The sequence below is a fragment of the Acomys minous genome, assembly GCF_964271855.1.
Source record: "Acomys minous genome assembly, chromosome: 7".
Taxonomy (NCBI): Eukaryota; Metazoa; Chordata; class Mammalia; order Rodentia; family Muridae; genus Acomys; species Acomys minous.
In genome coordinates, this window is record NC_140488.1 from 3606298 (window position 1) to 3612581 (window position 6284).

Sequence of the window (6284 nt, forward strand, 5' to 3'; positions counted from 1 at the left end):
GTATTGGGGGTATGCATCAGAGTGGATGTGCATGCCTACATGCGTTAGTCTGGACTCACATGCATGGATTTGCATGTGAGCAGATATGACTATGTGAATGACAGAAGGCATTAGCATTGTGCATGTGAGGGCTTTTGTATGTGAGTGTACACATATGAAAGTGGTTATGAGAGAGAGGGCACATGTGACCCTGTGGAAGCATATGAGCTTGTGGGATCAAGGCAGGTATTAGGGAGCATGAGAGTATAGAGTCTGAGGCTGCAGGTGAGGTGGGCCTGTGCTGCAGAGAAGAATTCACAGGGATGGGGCTATCTGGTGTCTGATTCAGGGAGGAGTCTGCTCCTAGCTGTGGACCACATGTGCCCCTGAAAAACTGTGGGCCCATGGGCTTAGTGCCTCTATGTTGCTCACCCATAAGTCCCTGGAAGATGAAAGCAGCTGATGTTGGCGCTGGGGCTGCTACTTTGCTTTGCATGCCCATGCTACCTGCCCAGAGCCTCTCATTGGAGGCCTTCCAGGCAATGCAGGTGGAATTGAATAGCCACTTATGACTTCTGGCCTCAAGAAGGCACAGTATGAATTTGTCCTGCCAGCCAGGCCAGTCCTGACTGTTTCTGTGGCTCGGTGTTGGCTTGAGAGCCTGCCTGCCTACAGATTAATGAATTCACTGTCCCAAGTCAGCTGAGTGTGCTCTGAGATGGCTTTTGGAGGTAGTAACAAACAACTGCTGGCTGCATCCAAAGCCGACTCTCACTGAAAAGCTGGATTCATCCAAGGTGACTTGTTGCTGACGATGCTGTCCTGTGGGCTCTGTCTTGGCAGGATCTCTCCTTTACTCCAGATGGTCTAGGTTAAGAGGGAGACAGCTCTGGATGCTTCTGATCAGCAGTCTTCAAAGGAACCCTCTCATGATCAACCATGGCTATCAACTCGACCAAACTGAGATCAACTAAGATGGTGGCACTCAGAGGAAAGGGAAACAGGCTACCCGGATGAGACCTGATAGGCTGTGACCATATGGTGAAGGAGGATATCCCCTTCTGTCACGGGCCTAGGAGAGAGGAATAGGGTTAAAGAGGGAGGGGCAGGGAATGGGAAGATACAAATGAGGGGATAACAATTGGGATGTAAAACCAGGAGATAGTAGAGCACGCCTTTAATCCCAGCACTCTGGAGGCAGAGGAAAGAGGATCTCTGTGAGTTTGAGGCCAGCCTGGCCTACAGAGAGAGATCCAAGACAGCTAGAGCTGTTACACAGAGAAATCCTGTTTCGAAAAACCAACCAACCAAACAAAAACAATTGGGATGTAATCTGAATACATCATTTAAGTAAAGTAAATAAATAGAAAAAAAAAGAGATATGTTCCAAGGTGGATTTATGTGGATTTTTCCAAAAAGGATCCATTGAGGCAGGAAGCTACTCCCTCAGAGTTGGCAGCACCATCCAGAGGTGGGCAGCACCCTCCAGAGGTGGCCCAGATAGAAAGGGGCCTGCAAGGAAGGCACGGCTGCTTGTGCTTACCTGTCTTTTACTTCTTCCTGGTGAGCGCATCCGTTCTACCACAGCCATCCTGTGCTGACATAGGAACGCAGTTTCGTCAGCCTTCCAACATGGATTGAAGAGGGATGCTCTCTAAGAATCCTCCGGGCACCAGACTGGAGCCGCTGAGACAGACATTCAGCCTCCTGCACTGAACAGCTACCAGGCTCTCCTTCTCTGCAGTGTGCAGACAGGTGGTGTTACATTACCCAGTCTGTGTTAAGCAAGCCAATGTAACAATGTAACTCACTCTGTCAGTTCTCTTCCTTTAGAGCTGTGGTTCTCAACCTGTGGCTCACAACTGCTTGGGGGCTGAACAACCCTTTCGCAGGGGTCACCTACGGCCATTGGAAAACACAGATATGTAAGATTCATAAAAATTGCAAAATTACAGTTAAGAAGTAGCAATGAAAATCATGTTATGGTTAGGAGCCAGCACAAGAAGAGGAACTGTATTAAAGGGTCGCAAAACGGGAACGTTATCTAGTAGTCTAGAGAATCCTGCCTAATACAGGCCCCATCTGCAATTATTGATTCCAAAGTACTGTAGGGTGGCCCTTTTGGGAAAACAAGGACACGTTCCATACCCTGGATGATGTAAGAGTAAGGTTTGAGGTTTGATTGACATGTGACCAATTGAGAACACTGGACCCCTCAAAGCTTCAGTATAACCCATGTGGATGAGCAGACATCCACATGGGACAGGTTGACCTTCCAAGTAGCTCAAATACTCTTCTGGAGTTTAAGTACAAAGATTACTCTAGAGACTCAAAAGGACCTGGCTAGGCTCCTGCTTGGAGGGTCACAGGCCTAGGCCTCTGCTGAGGAGCGCACTGAGCTGGAGCAGGGAAGCACTGTCCAGGAAGTCTGGGTTTTGGCCTCCCTCTGTTCTTTCCCTATTGCCATGCATCTTCTGTCTCTGCCCTATCTGTCCACTATCCCATTGCCCAGCCCCCAGGTCTTGGCCTAGGGACTGTATTCTCTGTCCCCGCTTGTGGCCTTAATGGCTTGCCCCTATAGACTGTCTGTCGCTCCTGTATTTTGTATCTTCATCTGCCTAGTAGAGTCACCTCCCTGAGGTCTCATTGTTACCCTAGATTAAAAAACAAACAGACAAACAAACCAACAAACAAAAACCCTGGAGCCAACTGTGGTGGCATATGCCTGTAATCTCAGCACTTGAGAAGGCAGAGACAGGAGGATCTCTGTGACTTTGAGGCTAGTCTAGTCTAGAAATTGAGTGCAGGACAGCCAAGGCTACACAGAGAAACCCTGTCTTGAAAAAAAAAACCAAAAGAGAAAAAAGAACCCCTGGTTTCCATCTCTGTCTTCTCCCTGCTGTTGATCCCCAGGCTCAGGTTTTATATTATGAAAGCCACCAGGCCTTTCTATCTAGCGTTCTCATTGGCGGTATTTTGTGACTCTGGCCATATCTGAGGCCTGTCCACTCTTCCACCTGTGCTAGGTCCCCACTCTGTCCTCTGGCAGCAGCTCTCTAATTAGATTCAGCCTCTATCATTGTCCTTTCTGCATCCCACTTGAACTGTCACTCAGCTGCCAGAGCCTCTAATGAAAATGCAAATGGAATTGGAGCGATGGCTCAGAGGTTAAGGGATCCGAGTTCCTCCTCTAGTGTCCGTGTGTATTAAGCATACAAATGGTACACAAGACACACAGGCAGTCAAGATACCCATACACATTAAATTAAAACATGCAAACATCAGCATCTTAGTTACTCGTCCAGTGTCATGGTACAATAGCAAGACTGAGGCAACTTAAATTCCAGAGGGACGAGAGACTGGTGGCAGCAGGCATAAGTGAGAGGTCACATTGAAGACCTTAATCAGAGCCGGGCGTGGTGGCACACGCCTTTAATCCCAGCACTCGGGAGGCAGAGGCAGGTGGATCACTGTGAGTTCGAGGCCAGCCTGGTCTACAGAGCGAGTCCAGGACAGCCAAGGCTACACAGAGAAACTCTGTCTTGAAAAACCAAAAAAAAAAAAAAAGAAAGAAAGAAAGAAAGAAAACCTTAATCAGGAGCTGGGTGTGGTGGCGCACACCTGTAACCCCAGCACTTAGGAGGCAGAGGCAGGTGGATCACTGTGAGTTCGAGGCCAGCCTGGTCTACAAAGCAAGTCCAAAATAGCCAAGACTACACAGAGAAACCCTGTCTCGAAAAAACCAAAACAAACAAACAAACAAAAAACCCCAAAACAAAACAACAACAACAACAACAACAACAAACCTTAATCAGAAACCAGGGAAAGCAATCTGGGAATGGGGCCGTGGTGGTTTTGAAACCTCAAAGCCCATCCAAAGTAACAGTAACACACTTCCCTGAGGAAGGCCATGCCTCCTAAATCCACCCAAACAGCACCACCAACTGGGGACCAAATAATTAAATGCTTGAGTTGGGAGGCCATTTCATTCAAATCACCACGGTCCTGTGGTTTGAGTTGATGGAGTGTTTGCCTAGCAGGCATCCAGGAAGCCCTGGTTTCCATTCCCAACACCATATTAACCAGGAATAGTGGAGAACATCAGGAATCCAAGCACTTGGGAGGATAAGAAGTTAAAAGCTGTCCTTGACGACATAGTTAGCCAGCGGCCTGGGCTACATGGGACCTTGTCTCAATGTAAAAGAAAATGTAACCGTGACTGGCTCCCTTCTGCTCCATCCCCCAATGCTCTAGTTACCACAGGGACTAACCTCAGGCTTATTCTACTCGTCTAAGATCTGCCCATTTCCCTGCTGCCAGCAGCTTACCCTAGGTCTCTGTGAACCCCACTTCAAAAATCATCAACCCACATGGGTACTGTGGTGTAGCCTGTAACACTACCACTTAGGAGATGAAGGGAAGAAGATCAGGAGTTTGGCCACATAGAGCCTTCTAGGTCCAACTGGGCTATTCTGTCACAAAACAGCAAAGAGACACTGACTCCTCAGCCTGTGCTGGGAGAGGAAACAGACTCAACAGAGTTCCTGTCTGTGAGGCATGCCACTCTCTACCACCTTCATGTTAAGAAGCTCTAGCCACACACATGCAGCTCTGTACCTGGATACAGAAGAGGCGCAAACCTTTCCCCAGCCACTCCTTTTCAGGGTAGACAAAGAGTTGGCCAAGCTCTCCCAGGTTGGTGTCGAGTTGGTGTCAGGTTCAGGCAAGCTGGCTGGCACAAGCAGCATTCAGCTGTGCCAGGGAAGGATGCTTCAGCAGGTCGAGTTGGCAGGCTCAGCAGGGCTGTCGCTGAGTCAGCCTTTGTGGTCAGGAGATTAGACCCATACTTAAGAATTGAGTGAAAAGTAAGCACAAGGCCGATTAGATGGGCCAGGTTTCTCACGGCAGGACAGAGGAGACACATGCAAAAACCTCGGGATCCAGCCAGCAGGAGCTGCTGTGAGCCCCTGGCTTTAGAAACTTGGCTGTTTCTTCGCTGTGTCCATGTGGAAGGGGCAGTGGTACTTTCTGGAGCTAAGGCCACTCATCCCTTCTTTGGGGGGCAGGGGTTCCACATGCATGATCTAAACACCTCCCAGCTACCCCATCACTGTGGTGAGCCTTCTGTTTCTCAGTCACCTGGCCTACTTCAGTTCTTTTCCAACCAACCCCGAGGGGGCGATATAGTTGAGAATACCTTCTCTCTTCTTTTAGATAACAGATGATAAAGCACTCTCCTTTTGGAAAACAAAAACAAAAACAAACCCAGTGCTATCATATTGCCTTCAGTGTGCATCAGACAGTGATCCTTTTTTCGATAAGTTACTCCTAAGATGTTCCTGAGGAGACTTCAAATATGTGAAAGTTGAAGGTGGTTTTACCAAATAACTAGACTATACTATTCCAAGCTATTTAGGTCCAACCTGTGAGCCAAACACGCAGGAAGCTGAAAAAGAAGGATTAAGAATTCCAGCCTTGGATGCATAATGAGACTATGTCTCAAAATCAAATGGCAAGAAAACTACACAGGTCATGCAGGACAAAAAGCAACTGAGAAGCTACCACAGGTTGTGTAACAACTGCAAGAAGCAACTGGCCTAAGACGGGAATCAGAAGAGGTAATGGGAAAAGAAAGTTGTTGGTAGATGTGCGTTTTAGTCACTGTTCTGTTGCTGTGAAGAGATACCCTGGCCAAGGCAATGCTTACACAAGAAAGCATTTAATTGGAGGCTTGCTTACAGTTTGAGAGGCTTAGTCCATTATCATCATGGTGGGGAGCATGGTGGCACACAGGCAGACATGGTGCTAAAAAAGTAGTTGAGAGTTCTACATCTGGATCTTCAGGCAGCAGGAAGGGACACTGGGCCTGGTTTGAGCATTTGAAAGTTTAAAGCACCTCACCCCTAGAGACACACTTCCTCCAATAAGGCCACACCTACTCCAACAGGGCCACACCCTCTAATGCCTTCAAGTAGTGCCACTCCCTGATGTCTAGGCATTCATATCCTTGATATCTAAGCATTCAAATATATGAATAAGAATGGGGCCATTCTTATTCAAACCACTACACTGTATTAGTTAACTTTTTTGTTGCTGTGATGAATACAGTGACAGAGTTTATTTTGGCTTACAATTGCAGAGGAGAAGGCCATAAAGTCAAGGAATACATGGCACCATGTGGTAGGAGCAGAAAGCTGATTACATTGCATCTGCACAGAGGAAGCAGAGAGAAAGAAATCTTTCAGAGGGTTATTTCTACCCCAAGGTTGGATAAAAGGTATAAACCATTGCTGCTGTGGGACTTT

The 6284-nt window shown here is 47.6% G+C and overlaps 1 long non-coding RNA gene across 1 annotated transcript; it reads right to left on the reverse strand.

Annotated features, from left to right (window-relative positions):
• Window positions 1–1009: 1009 nt before the first annotated feature.
• Window positions 1010–5858, reverse strand: LOC311601830. Its single transcript, XR_014780661.1, has 3 exons — window positions 5719–5858; window positions 1523–1878; window positions 1010–1051 (listed from the first exon to the last, which is right to left on the reverse strand). It is a non-coding gene; the product is annotated as an uncharacterized lncRNA (long non-coding RNA).
• Between the last annotated feature and the right edge of the window lie 426 nt (window positions 5859–6284).